Source organism: Manis javanica, chromosome 8 (assembly GCF_040802235.1).
Source record: "Manis javanica isolate MJ-LG chromosome 8, MJ_LKY, whole genome shotgun sequence".
NCBI lineage: Eukaryota > Metazoa > Chordata > Mammalia > Pholidota > Manidae > Manis > Manis javanica.
The window spans coordinates 105,991,636-106,014,832 of NC_133163.1; the positions used below are offsets into that span (position 1 = coordinate 105,991,636).

The following is a 23,197-nucleotide window of genomic DNA, read 5'->3' on the forward strand; positions in this document are numbered from 1 at the left end:
CCCTCTGGCCTGTGCTTCAGGCACATGAAAACTGGAAAGCAGACATCAGCAACAACAGATTTCTCCAGCCACCCTTTGGTCTCAGCACAAGCAGATGGGTAGGCAGTCTCTTAGTGCACAATGAGAGAGAAATAAATGCCCCAGTTTCTCCATTTACTTACACCTCAGACTCCAAGGGATCTTCTGGTAGCAGCAAGGCCACCACAGACCTTGAGAACTGGACCATGAGACAGATAACCCTCCAGGAAGACTGGCTTCCATGTAGAGACACAATAGTATTGTCAACCTTGTGAAAATTCACACTGAAACCATCAACCACAGAATGGTGATTTTAAGCTGTCAGCTGAACCCAGCTGGGTCAGTTGCCTGTAAGACAACAGTATCTACTTTCTCCAAATGCAGAGCGTCATAGCATAATACTAAAATATTGAGAAAAAAACTAATCATCATATGAACAACTGAGCTTCAGGGGGCTGTGTGATGATTCCAATTCCGTAGTGTGAGTGCCTGACAATAAGGTTTTGCGGCTGCAGTGTAAGTGCCTGACAACAAGCTTTGATTGCCCAAGCGTTTATTTCAAAGACATCATCTTGAATGAACAATAGCCAGCTACACAGCTAGATATGAGCCAGGCCAACACCTCCATGAATTCCCCTTAGACAGACTGGGGTGACTTGAATGACTGACTGCTTGAGTGACCCCACTTTTCCCTTCCCGCCCTCTCATTCCTGCTCTTTTGTTTTAAATTCACCAATAAAGAGAGGACCCATGAAATCCTAGCCTCCACCTCCCCTCCCCCCAACCCCAGCAGAGGCAGAGCCCCGGGTCCGTGCTCTCTCTCTCTCCCCGCAATCTCGCTTGTGGACTAGGCAGGCCACGTACCCTCCTGGACCCTGTTTTTTCAAAGTTCCATGGCAGTTGTCGCTGAGGTGCATCTTGCAATCATAGTAGAACCACAAGGGCTGGTTCAGCCACACCACAACCCTCAGCTGGGGAGCCGTCTGTGGGGCTCCCCACACATGGGGCAGGCCTGAGTGAGCGCCCCTAGGCCTGTCTAGCCAGGGCATCACTACCCACAGTCTGAGACCAACACAGAACAATGCACTTTCTCAATGGGAGAGCTCCTAGGATACTGAGTGGTACTAGTATGAATAAGTAAGTCCCAGCTAGTGATTTAAAAAAAAAGCTCTATTTCTGTGCAGATATTCTAAAGAAAACATTAGCAAAACTGAGTCCATATGACACAAGAGAACAGTGCACTATGACCAGGTTTATCCCAAGACCACCAGCGGGGCCATCACTCAGGAACTCTCTCTGATGGCAATCGATGACATTAGTACAAGGCCGTAGACAGAACACTGGATTATTGCAAGGGAAGCTGAAAAAGCATCTGTTGAAATTCAGCACTCGTTTCTAATTTTAAAAGGTAAATAAGAGAATTGCAGTTCCTGGTTTGCCAAGGAAGAAGCTGGGAATGGCCACTCTGTCCTAACACGGAGTAAAAATCTGAACCACCTGAAAAATCAACAATTCTTCTTACATCCGGCAGAGAAATGAGGTTACAGTGCAAACCGGTGTCACTCAAACTGGAGACAGTGACAAGTGAATACAGAGAATCACAACACTCCAGACAGAAACCAGCTACCACAAACCTCCATGGCAATGCACGTGGAGACAGGGAAACAGGAATTGGAATAGACCAAGTGATGGAGGCCACACGGACAAGTCGGAGAGAGAAAATCTCCAGGGGGACTCAGTCTGTGGAGCCCCCAGACATTTTAACTGTAATTCAGCAGCTTCTCACCACAAACACTGGAGATAAGTTCCCTTAATCCTCTGGAAGGCAAAGGCAACAGGAACCATTTTGAAATATGCCGGCGCATTCTAATCTTCTTAACAAGGTCTGCCCTCAGGAGAAACTATTCCACCGCAGCCTGACCGCGAGGACTGATGGGAGCCTGATTCACCTGCGGGAAGGGGTACACGCGGCGCCGCCGCAGAGCGCCTCCGTATGGGAGAAGGGAGGCACCTCCAGTCCACTCTGGCAATCCTGTCCCACCTGAAACAGAGAAATCTGAGTAGCACACATGAAATTCACAGTCCAGAGGTAAAAGATCACTAAAAGAATGAGACCTACTCATACTTCTGTAGGACGCTTCTCTCTCCCCTAAACCTTATTACATTGTTGAAGCCCTGTTTACAAGCAGTTCTATTCACCCAGTCCACCACAACCAGCTATGAGAAAAGAATTACAAAACATAGTAAAAGGGAAAAAAAACACTGTCTCACCTGAAGGTGTCAGCCCCAGGCAGGTTCACTCTGGATTCAGTAAGACCAAACAATGACAACAGAACATCTTTGGGGTAAAAGGTCTTACACCCAGCTTTCTTCTCGTGGTGGCCGGTGGAGCACTAGAATCCCATCCACCTCCAGCCTAGTCGGCTGGCAGCAAGTCCATCTCTGCCTCTGGGCTTCTCTGCCACCTCGCAGCCACAAAGAACTAGGCTGGGCTCTTTACACAGACTCAGTAATAGCTCACTGCCCACATGTGTGTAAGCCTGCACCTGTGAGCAATGCACATGCACACGTGGGCAAGCAGACCAGGGTCAGGTGAATATCTTGGCCATGGAACTTCCATTTTCCCTACAAACACATTTTGAAGAAACAGTGCAAACATCAAAAGTAGACTTGGAGATGGCAGGGATGTCAGAATCATCCAATTGGGAATCTGATGCTAAGGGTTCTAAACAGAATGTGGGAACAGATGGGCAATATTTACAAAATCCACAAATATTAAAAACGTCAGGAAACATTATTTTGACTCTAAATTAGAAACAGAAAAATGCCTGTAAAAACATAACTTGGTCAGACTAACGTAAGATTAAATTGGAAACCTTACTAGTCTTACAAACATAAAAACATTTAAATGCTTGCTTTAAAATCATTCCAAGAAAGGAAAACAAAAGCCAATACCTACAGCAACAACTAATCCAGATTCAGATAATATAGCCAGTGAAATCTGTCCTAAAAGATATATTATCATATGGAACTAGTTTATAAAAAAAGAGAAAATGCTCCTATCTGCATACAAAAACCAAAAAGAAAGGAAAGAATATTACATGTTAACATTACTCAAAATACTTATAAAAAACTTCTCTAAACTGCCTACATAAAATATCTTCAGGCAATAAAGGAAGATAATCCTTTATGTCCAAATTGTATTTTTCTAGAATTACAAGGTTGCTATGATATGGGAAAATAATTCACCACATTTATTTTTAAAGAGTTCTTTTATTCACATATTAATTCAAATATTAGGTATCTATCATGGGGAAGTACAGTTTTAGACATTTGAATTCTATCAGGCAGGGCCTGGGCAGAGGGTCTTGGCTAAGCCAGGCCATACACAGCCTGCAGCTGGACAACCCCTGAGGGGACGACCTGGACCTCCCTCACCACAGCCTGGCCCACAGCTCTGCAGAGCTGAGCTGTGAGAGCTGAGTCAACAGTGATGACGAGATGAGACAGGGGGGGCAGGTGTCTTGCCAGTGGGTTTCAGCCCTGGGCAAGTTCACTATGGATTCAGTGAGCCCAAAGAATGACAATGGAACATTCATGGGGTGAAAGGGTTTATACCCAACTTTATTCCCACAGTGGCAGGTCAATCACTAGAATCCCATCCACTCAGAGTGAGTCTGCAGGCAGCAGGCCAGTGTCTGCCTCTGGGCCTTTCTACCCCCACAGCCGTCTCAGTCTGTCCTTGGCACTGCTACCACTCCGGCCTCTGGCTCTCCTGCAGCTGTACAGCCCAGAGCACTGGGCGGAGCTCTTTATATAGAGTCAGTAACAAGATATTGCCCACTCGTGGGTAGTGAGCAAGCCGACCAGAGTCAGGTGAGAATCCTGGCCACAGGAACCTTCACTTTATCCACAGCAGGCAGCATACAGACTTGGATGAGGGCCACCCAGCACCTGCCTTGGCCTGGAACTCAAAAGCCCATTTGACCATGGGGGATCCTCAGGTCACCAAGTGGCCTGGGTAAGCTGGGCATGGGGTGGCCATGTTTAGACTATTGGGATAGGGCAGAGACACACTGGGGAGACAGTTTCCTGCCAGGATGTCAAAGAACAGAATTTCTCTGATTAGATCAGTATCTGGGATGTCTGAACCAGAGTCACTGAACAACCTAAAGCAAATATTTTAACCGACAAAAAAGTTTCTTTATTTGGGATACAGGAATAGAGGATGTCTTGCCAAGGGGTTTCAGCCCTGGGCAAGTTCGCTATGTATTCAGTGTGACCAAAGAAATTGACAGCAAAACGTTCTTGGGGTGAAAGTGTTATACCCAACTTTGTTTCCATGTGGCAGGTCAGTCACTAAAATCCCATTCACTCAGAGAGTCTGCAGGCAGCAAGCCTGCCTTTGGGCCCCTCTGTCTGCACAGCCGTCCTCTGGGCCTCTCTGCCTGCACAGCCGTCCCACATAGCTGTCCTCTAGGCCTCTGTCCTCGGTGCTGCCACCACTCCAGCCTCTGCTCTGCTCTCCTGCAGCCTTGCAGCCCTGCCACTGTGTCCTGCACAGCACTGGGTGTAGTTCTTTATATAGAGTCAACGGCCATGTATTGCCCACAGGTGTGCAGTGAGCCAGTCAGCCAGGGCCAGGTGAGAATCCTGGCCACAGGAACTCTCATTTTATCCACACTCCGCCCCTCCAGGATTCTCTCCTCTCAATCTATGTGCCCTTAGTCCTCTGCAATGGTCCCTATGCAAGGAAGCTCGAACATTATTCTCCAGCCTCTCCAGCAAAAAGTCTTGCAGACACACAAGCCGAACTCGTGGCTCTGTCTCTGACCTCTGACTCTTTGGTCTTAATGGCTGGAACTGCTGCTCTGGTTACAGTTGTTGCCGTAAGTCCAGTAAGATCCTATTTGGCTTCCCATCTAACTTCCTTCCATCTACTCCTGCCTGTATCAAATCAACCCACATCTGGGTCCTCGTAACCCTCACGGGGCCCCTCAAATTCCTCCTGTGAATAACAGTTTTATTTCTTTCTGGGTTCTCATTCCTTCAGCTACTATATGTGTCACCTCACATTTTGTAATCGCTGCCTCAAGGCGGGCTGCACTGTCAGGGAAGACAGCTTTCCCATCTCTGATCCTGACAGAACAATTCCATCCACACCTAAGTCCCACAGCCACCGGCTCAGCCTGAGTACAGGGGCGGCCATAGAGTGCTCCATGACCTGGGGAGGGGGGCTGCTCCTCTCCTTGGGGAACTTTCAGCTGCTGGGCCTTTATTTTCTTTACAACCACTGGGCGTGCTTTCAGTACAGGAGGGGTCAGTGCCTCTAGCACCACCCCTTCTTCCTTCCCCAGCTCCTTCATTTCTGGGGCTGATGGCACCTTTCTCTCCCCTCCCCCGAGTGCCTCCTCTGCTACAACCTTTACCTTTTCTACTGTGCCTCGCAGCTATGCTACCTCAGTCTTCAGAAGGTCTCTTACCTTCAGCTCAATGCTGCACAGCTGATGTTCTCGTGCCGCCTCCACCTGTACTTCCCTCAGGAGTTCGTCCTTTTCCTCGATGGCCTCTTCCTACTTCAGAGCACCTGGCAGCGCTGCCCTCTCGGCTCCAATGGCACCTTGCTGCCGGCGCTCTTGTGCTGCCTCCTCCTGCATCAAGGCCATCTCCTTCCTCAGGGAATCCAGAGGTTTGCAGCTCGCATTCTCGTGCCACCATTTCTTGGGTCTCCTCTGTAGACCTTTTTAAGACTGTGAGAAGCAGCCAATCCACAGTCCCCGCTGCCTCACAGACACTCTGCTTCTCAAAGGATCTGCTTGCTATTCCAAGGGCCACCCCTACTGCCTCAGGTGTCACCTCCACTTACCTCCAGTCCTGGGGTGGGGCCCAGTCCTCTAGGAGGCAAGCCACCTCAGACCACATACCCATTGGGGGATGGTCCACTGTCTCCCCATTCACAGGGGCAGCCCACTGAAGCACCCCTCCCATAAGGGCAGCCTGTCTTTTTCCTTGGTCAACAATGAGTCCTGCCAACTTTTGCCACCCTGGGCAAGTTTGCTATGGATTCAGTGTGACCAAAGAAATTGATAGCAAAATGTTCTTGGGGGGAAAGGTCATACCCAACTTTATTTCCAGGTGGCAGGTCAGTCACTAAAATCCCGTTCACTCAGAGCAAGTCTGCATGCAGCAAGCCGGTCTCTGCCCTTGGGCCCCTCTGTCCACACAGCCATCCTCTAGACCTCTGTCCTTGGCACTGCCATCACTCCAGCCTTGCAGCCCTGCCACCGTGTTGTGCTCAGAGCACTGGGCGGAGCTCTTTATATAGAGTCAACAGCCATGTATTGCCCACAGGTGTGCAGTGAGTTAGTCAACCAGGGCCAGGTGAGAATCCTGGCCACAGGAACTCTCATTTTATCCACAGAGGATAACAGTCCTGATGTCACAGAGTGGCTGTTGAAACTCAACACACTTTGCCCAGATCCCCACCAGTAGCAGTTGGATGTTAAGTAATAACAAATATATACTCAGCACTTATTCTACCTGGTGCTGCCTCAGTGCCACATTGCCTTTCTGTGAATCCAACAGAGGCCCTTTGTCTGGCCAATGGGCTTCAGCCCTGGGCAAGTTCACTATGGATTCAGTGAGACCGAGGAATGACAATGGAATGTTCTTGGGGTAAAAGGGTTTATTACCCAGTTTTGTTGTCCTGGCGATAGGTTGAGCCTGGAATTATGTCTGCATCCAACAGTCTGCAGGTCTATAATTCTCCTTCATCTCTGCTTCTGCGTAGAGTACTGGGCAGAGCTCTTTATATAATGACTCAGTCAGTAATAGCTTATTGCCTACAGGGTGTGGAAGCAGTAGCCCAGCAGAAGGCCAATTACATCATCAAATAGTTTAGGTTCTGGCAAGGATCCTGGCCATAGAAACTTCCATTTTCCCCACACACTTCCTCCAGACCCTCTCTAGGTAAATGTCAAAATGTACAAATCTATATAATGTCTCTGGTTAGACTGGTGCTCCCCAGGGTTGTTCAGTGCCCAGCCTGCTCAACAGTTCATGGCAGCCTGCTTATGGGGCAAGCACTATTCTAAACCCTTTCCATAAACAATCTCATTTATGAATTTATGACAACATCCCTCTGAAGAATCTTACAGATGGGAAACCCATTCCCCCTTTGATGATGGGCTAGAGGGTCTCATTTCTAACTGTGGTTGAGTTGCAGATTTGTGTGGGGGCAAGAAGAAAACCTGTGGGTATAGGACTGCCTGGGCAAAGGTGGGGAGGTGGGATGGAGGTGGTTATGCATCCCAGCTTATCATACCTTTGGGAGAAGTGTTATCCTCTTTTCTCCCTCTCTATGTGGATGGCTGCCACCCCCAGGGGCAGTGGTGACAGGACAGCACATGGTAAGAGCCCCCATACTCAGAATGGGATCCCTAAAACCCTTTACCTGGGATTCAGGCTTTGGGAGTGGAAAAGAGACCTAGAACCAAGCTATAACTTCATAGTGCTCCTAGGTCAGTGGGCCAGATAAAGCTAGACAGGGCTACTCCAAGCCCCACATAATCAAGGCCAAGGAAGTAGGAATCCTCTTCCTGGGAGGACTGGGAAGGTGTCCTGAATGATGGCGTCTTGCCAGTGGGTTTCAGCCCCAAACAAGTTCATTCTTGATTCAGTGTGTCTAAAAATGACAATGGAGCATTCTTAGGGTGAAAGGGTTTATACCCAACTTTATTCCTATGGTGACAGGTCAAGCACTAGAATCCTGTCCTCCTCTGGGGTAGTCTGCATGCAGCAAGTAGATCTTGCCTCCAGGCCTCCCCGACCCCACAGCCGACTCAGTCTCTGGCCTTGGCACTGCCACCACTCCAGCCTCTGCTTTCCTGCAGCTGTGAAGCCCAGAGCACTGGGTGGAGCTCTTTATATAGAGTCAATAATAACTTATTGCCCATATGTGTGCAGTGAGCAAGCGGACCAGGGTCATGTGAGAATCCTGGCCATAGGAACTTTCTTTTTCAATCCTAATGGGACACTGAAGCTGGGAATTTGAAGGATGTATAGGAGTTTGTTAACAAGGCCTGACCCCTAACTGTTCAATATTACTCATATCTGTCCATACCTACTGTGCCTAGCACAGAGTCAGTTGATGGTAGGTAAGTTCATGAGACACCTCACCTTCTTTGGTTGAGAATGCTGTTCAGGTATTACTAACCTTACAGTATTTCTATCTGCTTTATTATCAGTTACTGAGAGGAGTGGTGGGGTCATCAATAATAACTTTGGATTTGCTTATTTCTCTTTTCATTTCTTTTTTTACTGCATGTGTTTAAAGTTCTACTCTTAAGTGTATATACCTTTAGGATTATTACTATTTCTGATAATATTTTACATTAATATTTTGAAATGACTTTTTCTCTCATAATACTTTTTCTTCTGAAGTCAAATATTTATTAATGTAGCCATTCCAGCCTTCTTTCAACTAATGTTTGCATGGTATTTCTTCTCCGTGCTTTCAGTTTATCTGTGTCTATATTTAAAATGGCTTTCCTATGGAAAGCATATAGTTGGGTGTTGTTTTTTATTCAAACTGAAAAACTCTTTTTGAGTTGGTATGTTTATGCCATTTACATCTACATGTCATTGATGTGTATGGATTAAATCTACAACTTCTGCCAACTTAAAAATATTTGTTCCTTATGTTCTTTGTTCATTTTCTTTCTTTTTTGCCTTTTTTATTATTTTTTGTGAGTCCATTTTATTTTCACTGCTGGCTTATTATTTATACCTATTTAGTTTTTTAGTGACCGCCCTGAGATTTTCATTATGTATATTTCAATATTCAAATGCTCTAATTTTACCTCTTTTGTTCTGTGTAAACCTTAGAACAGTGTAATTCCAATCCTCCATTCCATAGTTTGTTATTGTTATCATACATTTTACTTTAAATACATAAATCTGAAATATATGTTAGATTATTTGATATAATCGCAAAGCTCTGAAATGCTATTTTCCCCCTTTTTTACCTGAAAATTTGGACCCTCATGCACTTTTGGTGGGAATGTAAATTTGTGTAGCCACTATGGGAAGCAGTATGGATGTTCCTCAAAAATTAAAACCAGAAATACCATACAACCCAGGAATTCCACTCCTGGGAATTTACCTAAAGAAAATAAAATCACTAATTCTAAAGATATATGCACTCCTACATTTATTGCAGCATTATTTACAATAGCCATGATATGGAAGCAACCCAAGTGTCTATGGATAGATGAATGGATAAAGATGTAGTGTATATATATATATACACACATACACACAATGGAATATTACTCACCCATAAAAAGAATAAAGTCTTGCCATTTTCAACAAATTTGGTTGACTTTTATGGTTTCACTTACAAGTGGAATGTAAACAAAAACAAAAACATTTAAAGTGCCTCATACCTTTTCATGACTTGATAGCTCATAAATATATATTTCATGGCTTAACAGATTCATATACACAGGGAATAAACTGGTGGGTGTCAGAGATGGTGGGAGGATGGGTGAAACAGTTGAAGGGAATCAAGAGGTATAAACTTCCAGTTATGAAATAAGTAAGTCATGAGGATGTAAAGTACAGCATAGGAAATATAGTCAGTAATTTGTGATAACTATGTATGGTGACAGGTGGTAACCAGACTTATGGTGATCACTTCATAATCAAATAAATGTCAAATTACTATGTTGTACACCTAAAACTAATATAATATTGTTGTCAACTCTGTTACCATTTAAAAATAATAATTTATATAATTAAATAGGGAGTATGTCAGAAAAAAGGGTTTTGGGTCTGAATTTTAAGCTAAATCAGAGACAAATTTATTTAACTGCAGTAATTAGCTGATTTTACCTGAAAAACATCAGCCTACATTTTTAAAAAATTAATAGGCTTTGCTATTTAGAGCAGTTTTAGGGTTATAGAAACATTGACAGAGAGTTCCCATATGTCTCTTGTCCCCACCACACCCACACATTGTCCACTATCACTAGCATCATATATTAGTGTGGTACATTTGTCACAACTGATGGGCCAATAACAATACATGATGAACCAATCCACTACCATGCAGACTAGTTTCACTGCTCTAAAAATCCCATGGCCCACCTATGTACCCCTCCCTCCTTCATCCCAAACCCATGTAAACTACAACTATTTCTCCTGTCTGTATAGTTTTTTCTGTCCCAGAATATCATATAGCTGGAATCATACAGTATGTGTAGCCTTTTCAACTGATTTCTTTCACTTAGCAATATGCATTTACGCTTCCTCAGTATCCTTTTATGGCTTGATAGCTCATTTATTTTTAATCACTGAATAATATTCCATCATATGGCTTTTTAAAAACAATTATTACATTTGAAGATTATTTCTCATGGTAAATTATTGCTATCAGATATGTTATGTCATTGTTAAGGAAGGATTTATGCCCTCCCAGAATTAAGGAGAAATCTTCTGGTTCGTTTCCCTTTGGAATACAACTTTTCACCTACAGGTCTAGACTAAAGGTCAAGACTATGGAAGGGAAAGAGCTCTTCCTAATAATAAATGATAGACTGTACTAATTAAGGTTTCCCAACAGTTACAACAGAACAGGGTGTAAACAGAGTTGCTGATCTGCAGTAAGGCATGTTAAAGGGTGTACAACATAAGAGCCCCAAGTATACAGTAGAAATCATTTACAAAATTGTATAGCTTTATAAAATGAAGCAAATAGAATAAAACAATTTTTGTTTCATTCAAAAAATATGCCCAAATCTAGTCTAATGTGCTGCAGCTGGAGATGACCACCTGCAGATGACGGTTTAAGTGCTCTGAACACTACACACTTATCTTCTAAATATCGATAATGCCATTTTTCATTTCCTCGACATGAAATCCCACAGGGAATAATTATGCTAATAAACCTTAATGATTCTTGCAAATAGAGGATCAAACCAAATTGCTACTGTTGATTTATATTAATGGATGCCTTTAGGATGGGATTTTGCCAGTACCAGGCTGCCTCTTGAATCTCAATTCATCTTACTTAGCTGAAGAGTATACATACTTTGTTAAATAGATGAAGTGTTTAAAATATAATGTGTTTGTGCAGTTCTTGTACTTTGTAATGTTCATGCATTACCATCTTGCCTCGTGGCAAATCTGCATTTAATGGTTTCATTGTATATAACTTCCTTTCCTCCTTCTTCTCTGTTATATGCAGTTAGGAAGTGCCTGCCTTCTAGGTGATTCAGCCGAGGTCCACTTCCTGAGGTTGAACCTAATGTTCAATTCAGACAATAAAATCTGTTCTGGGTATTTTAGCCACCATAATTGGGAGATCACATTGACTATTGATGACGTGATCAAGTGCTGAATAACCCTTTGCAGGGAGGAAGGACATCATTACACGCTTATTTGTCACCCCACTGAAACCTACATTAGTCGGTCTCTCTTTCTTGCTCTCCCACTTTCTCCCTTGCTTTTGCACCCTCCCCAAGTCCAGAGGAAATTCCTGACTTTGTGCATTCCAAAATAACTACAGGATTGTCATACACTCATTTCCAGGGCTGGGGAACACTAAACAGAGAGAATACCTATTCATTGTGGATGTTAATAAAGTTTTACCTTGGTAATTTTGGAAAAAAAGCCACTTTTATTTAAATACCATAGAGTTGAAAATTACCTTTAACAAGATAATTCCCTCAATTGTCCATTTGTGTGCATTGAAAGCCTGAATTGTAGGAGATACTACAATTCAATAGAAGCAGAATTGAATAAAAAGCAACGGAAATTAGGAGAAAATAGGAGATTGGTGCATACATACACAGGTGCAGAATTTGTGATGTCCAATCCCAGTTGCTTAGGGATGTGTCATGTGGTGCACAGAGCCTGAAACTTGGTTAGTGGTACAGCAAAGATGACCATATTAGATTCATTGTGAGGAGCAGAGATGTCCCCTTCTGAATTATAAAGCACTTAGTGATTTAAAAAATGTGTATACATATCAACATATACATATGCACAATATATGTAAACTACCTTCAGAAAGGTGGGGTTTTTTTCATTTCTTAACTTTAGAAAAGGTGCCCAATTTGATCTGAGTTGGTATATTCATGGCAAGTTTTTCTAGTGAAAAATGAACCAGACCAAAAGTTTTAAATGATTAAATGCATTATTTTATTCACTGCAGAATTTCTTAATTTAGCAAAAAGTGAGAGGTAATCCAAATAAGCAATGATAATGGAGTGATTCAGTAACAATGGCACATCACTCATGTACCTGGAGGAACGCAGGTGTATGTGGGCGCCAGAGGGGCAGGCCAGGGAGAGGGGATCTGTGGGCAGCAGGCTCCCAGGAAAGGAGAGTGACTGGGCACTCAGAACCTGGGCACTGACCCGCAGGTGCTGGGGAGAAAGAGAGACACCATAAGCCTCTAGGCGGCTTGGCGGGTGAAGAAGGCAGCCGCCCACGGACGAGGAGGCGAAGAGCCCAAGCGGCCGTGAGCACTCACAGCAAGGCGAAGGGGCACGGGTGCAAGGCTGCTCACACTGTCTCAGGCCCAGCCCTGCTGGTCCATTGCCACGAGAGACTGGAGAGGCAGAGAGAGGCTGAGAGAGAAAAGAGGAGGTGGGGAGGACGGGGGAGAACGGGAGGCTGTGTCAACTAACTGAGAGAGCTGACAGACAGCAATGGCCCAGAAATTCTGTAACAACTTCACTGTGAGATAAAAGATGACACAGCATATAAGGAAATGCAGAGACAACATTGCATTAATATTCAAAAGCATTATCTTGCTACTTACCATTTATTGGTCACCTACTACATGCCAGTCACTTCATATATAATGGTCGGTATAATCATCAGAACAACCCAGTTCATTTTACACATGAGGAAAACAAGATTCCAAAGAAGGAACTTGGCAAGTTCCCGGAAAGGGCCAGTAGTGGGACAGAGCTTTGTACCAGGTCTGTCTCCAGAGCTCATGCTCTGTTCACGAGTCCAGAATTTTTCAAACTGTGGATCAGAAACAGTATTTAAACAGGAATAGAGCAGCCCAGGAAATATTAGAATGCATCAAATCTACTAAGCTATGATTGTTTTTGAAACTTCTTAGTGATAGACAGACAAACAGATAAATAGATGAATGAAAGAAGGAAGAGTTTAGGAAGGGAGGGAGGAAGGGAGAGAAGGAGGGAAGGAAGTACATGTTGGATCATGATGTAAAATAGGTATCTCACTACGGGTCAAGGTCAAAGAAGTTTGAAAACTATTGAAGTAGATCACGTGGCCTCTCTTAACCAGTCTTGGGGAGATGCTCTTTATTTCTGAATTACAGCATATTACTCATTCCACGGAATATTTTCCACGATGTCTAGGGAATCACTCCATACAACATAACTTTCTCAAACAATCACTGAATCAGGCATGTTTGAAGGATTTGTTTACAAACTATACCAGTCCTGGCAGTGATCATGGAGTAGCACATAAAAATGATCCTTATTTATTCTTTCCTAGGGAAACCGGACTTTCAGTTTTCTTAAAACATTATAACTAATAACTATAATAAAATTATCATATGTTAACAACATATTGATACCAGGTTCTTGTTTACGAAGCTGAAGAATGAGCTTCACAAACAGTCAAGGTAGGAGAACAAGGTACAGGCTTTTATTTAGAGATAAAGTGAAAGAACAGAGCTCCCAGCTCACGCCAGGAGGGGACAAGAGAGTCTGTGGTGGTGCGTTGTCTAGGGGGTTTATAGGCAGTTGAGGAACCAAGAGTTAGGGATCTACCAGATGGTGTCTAAGTGTTTATTTTTAAAGAGACACTAAGTTTCTTATTAGTTTTCTAGACTATTTTGTGGAGTTAACATAAGAAATTTACTGTTTTGATCTTTTCTCAGAACAGCAGTTCCTTGGTTTAGGCGCACATCAGTCAAGGCTGCTTGTTTTGCTTTCTAGGTGAGCTGAGTTACTGACTTGATTAGGGCTGGAGGAGGAAAGGCAGCATCTGGGTAAAGTTAAAGATAAACTGGGCCTTTCAGCAGGCTAAAGTAAATTTTACAATAGCCTCATTTAATTGACACAAACAAGACATGGGCTATGTTGAGGTATTTTCTTATCTGGGAGATGTTCAAACATTCCCGGCTAAGTTATTCTTGGCTTTTTTAGTTTTAACTAATCTTCACTGAAGAATGCTTATATTCCTAGTTTAATATTTTACTTTAGAGATTTAACGTGACTCTGTCTTTGTTTAATTGTTTAATATGGGGTTTTAGTAGGAGTCTTTTTCCGGAGGCCCTCACCCTACTCTGACTACACTCACAGTCTCTGTCTCAATATCACAGATTATACAACACACTTTTCATTTTTTATACACAGTGAAATATGTAATATGCTAATGGAATATAATTCTACAATGTATGTTCTATATAATCTTTATAAAACAATAATAGTAACTATTTACTGAGTATCCAGCCCTGGTTGATCTGTGTCCAGATGAGGAATAACAATCATGTTTTTTCAGAGGCAGAGGCATTTTGGAAACATGGGAAATATTAGGGGAAACTGACCCAGGAATAAAGGCTGTGTCTGGAGAGAAAGAAAACAATGGCTTTCATTCCTAATTTTAGAAGCAGGCAGTGCCAGGGAATCTGATTTGAGATAAGCAGGTACATTTACGGGTACTGAGCACCATATCCTTCCATCTAAACCCCCTCCCTGGAGACTGTCAGTGGCTTACTGACTGTGCTCGGTCCTTCACTTGGTACCCGTGACAATGCGTCAACATGGAGTCTGACACACAGAATGGAAACCTTTATTCCCACAGGTCTGGTTATACAGGAAACTGCTGGGAGAATGACAGAAGGACCAGAGCTACAAGCTGACTATGGCCCAAAAGAAAACCTCACTCACAAAAGTAAGAAAAAAAGAAAAGGGAGTGGAAGAGTGAATACAAGTGAAAGAGTGTATTTTCTTGCTTCCTTTTATTTTTTTAAGGCTTCCTATTATTCTTTAAGGCTTTAACTGGACCTCTACTATTTCTGTATTAACATGTCCACAGCAATAGTTCTCCACTCTACACTTCTCCATCTTCATTCTGCCCCTTAGGGTTCTTCTTTGCTTTCCTGGTAGATGTACCTAAGAAAAGCCAAATAATAACCCACAAAGGCTCATCCAGCCCCTCAGTTCTTTAGATTCTCTTACTATACCTGGCATGTGGTGACATGAATTGAGCTTAACTATTTGACTGAATCTATGACACCATCAATGCTAGGATGCACCATTATTTTATCTATCAGTAAAGAAGAAACAATTCTGTTAGTTAGATTGCTATTTTAAGACCGACCCAAATTTCATAGAGATTAAAAGGCACAGAGATGTGTATCTTAGAACCTATGAAACAAGGATTATTTTCACTGGACGTAAATTTTACTACAGAAACTGCATCCCAAAGGCCACCCCCTCACTAAGGAGCCCAGTCCAGGAACTGTAATAATCACAACTGCAACTGCCAAACAGAGACCGTCACTATTGTCCCCCTACCAGCGCAGTCAGATCCTAATGCTTTTTCAAGTTATTTTTCATCCCTCCTTGGCATCAACCAGGGCAACTGCCATCCTGTGCACCCACTAGGGTCTTCCATGATGCAGATGCCAAGGTAGAATTGGCCAGTCACCAGGTTTATTTTTGGAAAGGCCACAAAGGATACAGGGGGACGGGGAAGCAGAGGTAGGCAGGGGGAGCCTGCAAACTGATACAGGTCTGACACTTGTAAAAGGAGACAGGAAGAGAAAGAAGAGCCTCAAATGGCAGCACAACTGAGAAAGTCTCTGCCAGGCCAGTGAGAGTCCCCAGGCAGAGCTCCCATGAGAGATGCACCATGCTGCACCAAACAGCCCTGGCTCTGGCCCCCACCCCACCCCCGTGGTGCTCCGGCACTGGCAGGGGGCAGCTTCAGAGAGCGTGGCTCAGCATGAATGCTGCAGCAGATCCCAATGCGCAGCAGCTGGGGGCGCTCGGACACCTGCCCTCCACACAGCATTTAATGTTCCCTTAAAGGCAGATATGAGCACAGCACCTCCATGACTGGCATGCTGACACACAGCATGCCACCAGGCTTCCCGCAAGTACAGTGGCTGTCCGTGTCCTCTGGGCTTCTCATATGTTGTTTTTGTTATACCATTGTTGCTCTACTGATGCCTCCTCTAAACATACTCTATGTAACAGCTTCTACTTACATTTTTGAATCATCACACAGAATCCGTAAAGGATGACATGGCATGTAAACTACCACCAAGATTATGTGCCACTCACACCGTCAAACTGGGACCCTTGTTTACCTACCAGTTCACACAGGGCTGCTCCTCTGTCTCTACTGTTCCCCTGTTAAGTGTGCAACAAGGACACTGCCCCTCGCCACTCCCCCTTCGTTGCATCCAATTTCCAACACTGAGACTTGGAACCCCTTATAAGGAAACATTTATGAGATGAATTTCCAGGTGTCTTATGAAAAGTCTATATAGCATAAGAAAAACCTGTGTACAAGTAATTTTTCACGATCAGATGCAAAGGAACTCATAAAAGCCCTAAGGAGGGAATACTGAACCTATTTACAGGATGCAGTGGCAAGGACAGAGACTGTCTCTGACCTCGTGTCTTGCCAGTGGGTTTCAGCCCGGGCAAATTCGCTATGGATTCAATGTGATCAAAGAAATTGACAGCAGAATGTTCTTGGGGTGAATGGGTTATACCCAACTTTATTTCCAGGTGGCAGGTCAGTCACTAAAATCCTGTTTACTCAGAGCAAGTCTGCATGCAGCAAGCCGGTCTCTGCCTCTGGGCCCCTCTGTCCTCACAGCCATCCTGCACAGCCGTCCTCCCAGCCTCTCTGCACAGTCATCCCGCACAGCTGTCCTCTGGTTCTCCGTCCTCGGCGCTGCCACCACTCCAGCCTCTGCTCGGCTCTCCTGCAGCCTTGCAGCCCTGACACCATGTTGCGCCCAGAGCACTGGGCGGAGCTCTTTTTATAGAGTCAACAGCCATGTATTGCCCACAGGTGTGCAGTGAGCTAGTCAACCAGGGCCAGGTGAGAATCCTGGCCACAGGAATTCTCATTTTATCCACACCTTGAACAAGTTATTTAAACCCCCTGATGTCTGTTTCCTCCTCTATAAAATGAAAGGGGGAAAGCTGGATGATCCTGGAGCCCTCTTCAAACACTAACATCCTATGAAATAAGTCAACTTACAGACTAATTTGGTTTCTGAGCCTCAAGCAATTACACTGCCACTGCCCTTTAACAGACCCATCACAGGAGAAAATTAGATTCAACCGACAGATTGCAATCTTCACCAATTTATGTTAACTCTAAGTCCAACAAGATTTTTTAAGATTTGCAAATTAATGTTCTCACAGAAGGTTCAACAGCTTTCTGGGCAAGGAGTTGGAACTGAGATACAAAACACCAAGGCCATTCTTTTCCCATTTAAGAAACAGTCGTTGCAATGATTTTTTCTTTCTTCAGGCCCCAGCAGGCACTCTTCCAGAGTTTTACACAATGATAGACAATGGTTTTGTAGAATTCATCACCAATTTCTTAAGTTCCTAAGGACATCTGTGATCAGACTTCAGTTGTATCCACACCTACTTCCTAATTCCATGATGTCTTTCTTATTCTTTGGCTTCTGCATTTCCTTACATTGCTTTTATTTTGGGTCAACATTCAATTATTAGCAGAAAACATGTTGGTTAATTTTCTATGAAAAAAATAAGTTTTTATTTTCAGTTGATAAGGAAGTATTTAATTTATCCTCTTTTTAATACCTATTCATTTGAACAATGCTGATATTTTCCTAGTTTTCCATTAAGGATTATAGTACAAAGCTACTTTAAGTTGGTGAGGTAGGAGGTGGTCAGCAGGGTGTGGCACATCACAGATTCTGGGGGATTGGGAAGGGCGGACCAGGACTGTGGGGCTTCAGCAGTCCTTGACCATGCCCTGAGTGCCCCATAGCCTAGGCCCTGTACCTGGGGGTCAGCTATCTGCACACTGACACTCTTGGTTTAATCAAAGCAGTTCACTTCCTTCAGGGGCTGTATATCCCTTTCATGGTCCTGTGGTGTGTGGGAGGGAGATGTAGGCCCCCAAAGACCCAGCCTCCGCCCACCAGGCTCTGGGGGCCTCGGAGGACTGAGCCTGCAGCCCACCTGACACTTGCCCTGGGGATGCCCATTCCCCCAACCCTGGCTTTACCTTCACAATATCAATCACCTCCTGGACCTTGGCCATGAGGCTGCTGGGGGGCAGGGTACACTCAGATACCAGCTGGGTGGAGGCCAAGCATTTGGTCCCGCATATCACAGTATCCAGGAGGTCTTCAACTCCAGAGCTATAGTCAACTCCACTCAGTACTGAGGGCAAAACAGCAGAGTAGGGTCAGCTTCCAAGAGCCCCTGGCCAGGTTCCTCCCATACTCACCAGGGCTCTGCCCAGGATTGTGGCTCCTTCAATTGTCTGGAAGCACAGAGAGTTCTACTCCCTGGCTTAGTACTCCTGAGTTGCACAGGTCTTCCCACTGACCCAGAGCCATTAGTCAGTGGGAGCCATGGTCAGGCTCAAGACCTAGAGCCCTCTGTCAGTCTAGAGCTTGCTCTGTCCAGGCTCAAGGACCCAGAGAGAGGACCCAGTTTCATGAGCCTTCTGTGAGTCCAGAAGCATGGCCAGGTCCAGAAACAGCTCTAGTGCACACAGACACCTCCACTCTGTGTTTCTACAATCTGTGGTCAGGCTAGAACTAGACATCCCCATTTCTAAAACCAGCAACATTAGAGAGCTATAGTCAACTCCACTCAGTGGTTGTGGATTTCCCCCAGTCAATCTAGGGCCAGTCAGCTCTTCCCATTGTTCTAGAATTCTTCCCTCTCAGCCCAGGACCACAGACAACTCTACTCCATGGTAGTAGAACTGCCTAAGTAGAGTAAAAAGAGAACTGTCCACAGATCTAAAACTCTCACTATTGAGAACCCAAAAGCTCTGGTCCATGATTCCAGAACTCCGTCACCAGTTTCAATCCATAGAATTCTGTCAGGGGCTCTAGAAATCCATATCACTCCAGAACCACAGAGTTTTCCAGTGCATGATTGCAGAACTTCTTAATCATAATGGCATCAGGTAGCTCTTCTTATGGTTCTAGAACATCCACAAACACTTGGAGACCTCAGCTGCACTCAGTGGTTCTAAGAATTATCTGAACAGTCCAGAAACAAACAACTCTGCTCAGCTCATGATTCTAGAATTCTCCCAACCCAGCCTGGAACCACACAGAGCTTTGGCCTCATGGCTCTAGAATTTCCTGAACAATCTATAACCAAGCATCTCTGCTAGTAGTTCTAGAATGTCCTAACAAGAAGCTATTGCTTTTTGGTTTAGGACCACAGGTACAGGCCCCAGTTGTGGAGAGTTAAACCATAGCCAGTTCTGCCCATTGTCCTTCATGAGCTAAGGATCAGGATTCAGGAAAACCAGACAACTCCACTCTGGGTTTCTAGAACTATGCCATCCAATACAGTAGCCACCAGGCACATGTGGGTACTGTGCACTTGAAATGTGGTTGGCCTGGTCTGAGATATGCTATGAATGCAAAATGTACATTGCCTTTTGAAGATTTACATTGTATGTTGAAATGCCACCTTAAATATATTGAGTTAACTTGGAATGCTATTAATTTTACCTGTTTTTTTAAATGGATAACCAGAAAATTTTAAGTCATACATGTCTCACAGATTTCTCTTGTATAGCACTGCTCTAGAACTCTCTGATGCTAGAATCAGATGGCCCTGCCCACAGATTAGAACAATCTTTGTTGGTCTAGAACTGTAGATAAGCTTCATTTGCTCCATAATTCTAGACTTCCTCAGCTTGAATAGAACCAGACAGCTCTGTTCATCATTCCAGAACACTCTCATCAGTTCAGGTTCCCTTAATTAACAACCACAAGCAAAATGCCAAAGTCTGTAACTGTCTAGGTGAGACATAGCTTCACCCATGATTACAGCACCTTCTTGGAACTACAGGTCCAAAGCAGCCCCCCTTCTCACACCCACAGAACTTGCTCTTTGATCCATAGCCTCATGCAGTTTGGGGGGAAATTTTAGAACATTCCAGGTGTATAGAACTAGTTCTTTCCATGCCTTCAGGGCAAACTTTTTATGCAAAAGGCCAAACAGTATATTTTTGTCTCTGTTGACTACATGATCTATTTTGCAACTATTCAATCCAGCCATCATAACATGAAGGCCTTCATAGACAAAACATAAATGAATGGGCATGACTGTGACCCAATAAAACTTTGTGGCACTGAAATTTGAATTGCATGTCATTTTCACGTGTCAAGAATTATTATGCTATTTTTTTCAACCATTTAAAAATATAAAATCCATTCTTAGCTCACAAGACATACCTGAAAAGGTGACTAGCCAGATCTGGTCCACAGACGGTAATTTGCCAACCCCTGCTCTAGAACCCAGAGCTACAAATGTCAAGCCTGCCAGACCACCCCCTATTCTAGAACATTTTCAAGGCTGTCTTCCCTCTTCCAGGCCATCTGGGATCTACTCAAAACCAACCTCGATGACTCTCTGGAAGCAATTCCTCACTGGCAAACTTTGTGCCAGATTTTGGGGGCCTGATTTGGGAGGTTCTGAAAACCCTAAGTCCCTGGGGCCAGATGGTTAAAACACTCACCCTCCTGAAGCACAGGTTATGAGGCTGGGGTATTTGGAGCTCTGGAATAAGACAGGAGAGGAGCAGGACTCAGTCCACCAGCCTGACTCCCAGCAGAGGAGCCCTGGGCTGGCCAGAGCAGGCTTTACCTAGGCACTGGCTGGTGTTTCTTCAGGAGCAATCAGAGGCACTGTCTCTAGCCAGGGGACTGCTTGAGCTCCCACTGCCACCATACTTGGCCATTTTGGCAGGCCAGTCTCCCTGTCTGGGTCTTCAGAGGGCTGCAACAGGCAAGCAGCGGGAATGGCGGCTCCCTGGGACAAGGATGAGAAGGAGGGCCCACCTGGTGGTGCAAAACACTCAACAGGTCAACAGGTCACCTAGGCCAGCCTCTGCGGACAAGAGCCTATGGGCATCGGTGATATTAGGTGTCATGGGGCAGGGGTGGTGAGGGGCTGGGCGGGCAGCAACGTGGCAATGTGCAGGGTCAGGGGGTCTATCCGGGACATGCCCACCAGGTCACCAGGGAGAGCCTCAAACTGGTGCACCAAGTCCTGAATACTTGGACTGTCCAGTTCCATCTGACTCAGGCCGTCGGGGACTCCCAGTGCCACATCCCACGGTTAGGCTGGGGTGAGGTTCTAGGAGTCGTCCACTGCCACACTCAGGAGCCCACCCCATACTCAGACCAGCACCTCAGAAATCGGCTGGAAAACGTAACTTGAGCCTAAAACTATGAGTTAAGACCCCAGGCTCTGGCAGACCTTAGACTCAAGACTTCAGACTTCTGACCTCAGGCCCCGGCCCTAGACCCCTCTCTGCCCCACCAGGACACTCACTTCCCCAACCATCATGGCCTCAGCCCGCGCAGTGCCGGGACCCTCTCTGCCGTGGCAGCCCGCGGGATCCCCGCAGCGGTCCTCACCCGGCTCCTGGCCCACCGGACCGTGTGTACGGCAGCGGGGCCCTTGGCGGAGCGTGGTTCTCCCGCCAGCCTCGCCTGCAGGGAGCGCGGGGTGACAGAACGGCTGTTTCGGCGCCCGGGGATGTATTCACACCGTGTGGGAGCCGGGGCTGGGCTCCGAACCTGATTCCTCAACAAGAAGGGATTAACCACTACTGCCTCTGGCCCCTGGGGGTTAATGTTGAGATCCTGAAAGGCAAAAGCGTCCCTGGGCTCCTTCAAGTCCAAGGCTGGAGGCTCTGGGGGTGGTGCGGAGGTTGTCAGGAATTCCATGCTTGGATCCCAGGCTCCGGCCGGCATCTGAAAGAGAGAATAAAATATTAGATTTCCCAGGTGCTAACTTGGTGCCAGGCTGCAGCTGAGAGCTGTTGATACAGAACACATAATTTGATCCCCACCATACCCTGCCAGGAAGGGTCTGGTACGATGGCCATTTTACAGATGAGGAACCTGGCATACAGCTTGGACAGATGTAAGGCAGTGCTTCTCAGGCTCCAAAGCCAGGGGAATTCTTAACGCAACTGCCACTCCAGACCTCTCCACACCAATGGATTCTGTTCAAGCCAGCCCTGATTCTTGCCAGTCTTCCTCCCCCTTGACGTGGAATCCAGGAAGGAGAAACACCCTGACTATAACAGATCAATTAGGTACAGGGCCGTGTATCCGGGCTCAAGACTCCAGTCCGAGACTTTAGATCCAGGACCCCAGCCTTAATACTAGAGATCCAAGATTCCAGAAAGCAGACCTTAATCTCAAGAATTCAATGCCACACTCAAGAGTAGACCCCAGACTCCACCCGCACCTCAGAACCCAGCCGGAAGATATAATTAGAGTCTAAAGCCTCAGCCCGCACAGGCCTCAGGACCCAGCGCCCTTAGCTGGCCTAACGTCACAGGTGCCACCAGCCGACTCCCTGGCCAGACTCAGATCTAGCCTCCGGCGCTCTAGGCCATCGGGCATGCGCACGCTTGTGGGGGCTTCTGGGAAATGTAGTTCTTCTGGCAGCCTGGCGGGGTGGAGCCGGGGTGGGGTACCGGGCTCCTGTACGTCAGGTTCGAATCCTGCGCCTCTATACGTGCAGAATAGCAGCCCATTGAGACTTCTGGGACCTGTTTCTTTTGAGCCTCTAACAAAAAGGGGTTAATCACCACTGCCTGCATCCCATGGCCATAGTCTTTATCCCAAGGGATGGCAGATAGGAAGACATAGGACAGGAAAATACTGAAAGAAGAGTGAGAAGTGGTTCTCCTCCAGCGCCGGGGTAGGGACTGTACTAACTGTAAGGGAGCAAGAGTGAAGTCTGGGAGGTCAGTTGGAAAGCCTCGGCTGTAGAGAAGGTGATGGTTGAGAATGGTGATGGGAAAAGGTTGGGTCTAGAGAGTATTTTAGAAGTAAAACTAATGGGACTTGATGCATTAGATGTGAGAGATGGCTTAGTTGTCTTTGCCAGCACAGTTGCACAAA

The 23,197-nt window shown here is 45.4% G+C and overlaps 1 long non-coding RNA gene across 2 annotated transcripts; it reads right to left on the reverse strand.

Annotated features, from left to right (window-relative positions):
• Window positions 1-16,797: 16,797 nt before the first annotated feature.
• On the reverse strand, window positions 16,798-22,640 carry LOC140843165 (uncharacterized). Of its 2 annotated transcripts, XR_012120703.1 has the most exons (4): window positions 22,536-22,640; window positions 19,062-22,033; window positions 18,301-18,458; window positions 16,798-17,803 (listed from the first exon to the last, which is right to left on the reverse strand). It is a non-coding gene; the product is annotated as an uncharacterized lncRNA (long non-coding RNA). The 2 variants fall into 2 exon arrangements; XR_012120702.1 differs by having other exon boundaries at window positions 18,301-22,033.
• Between the last annotated feature and the right edge of the window lie 557 nt (window positions 22,641-23,197).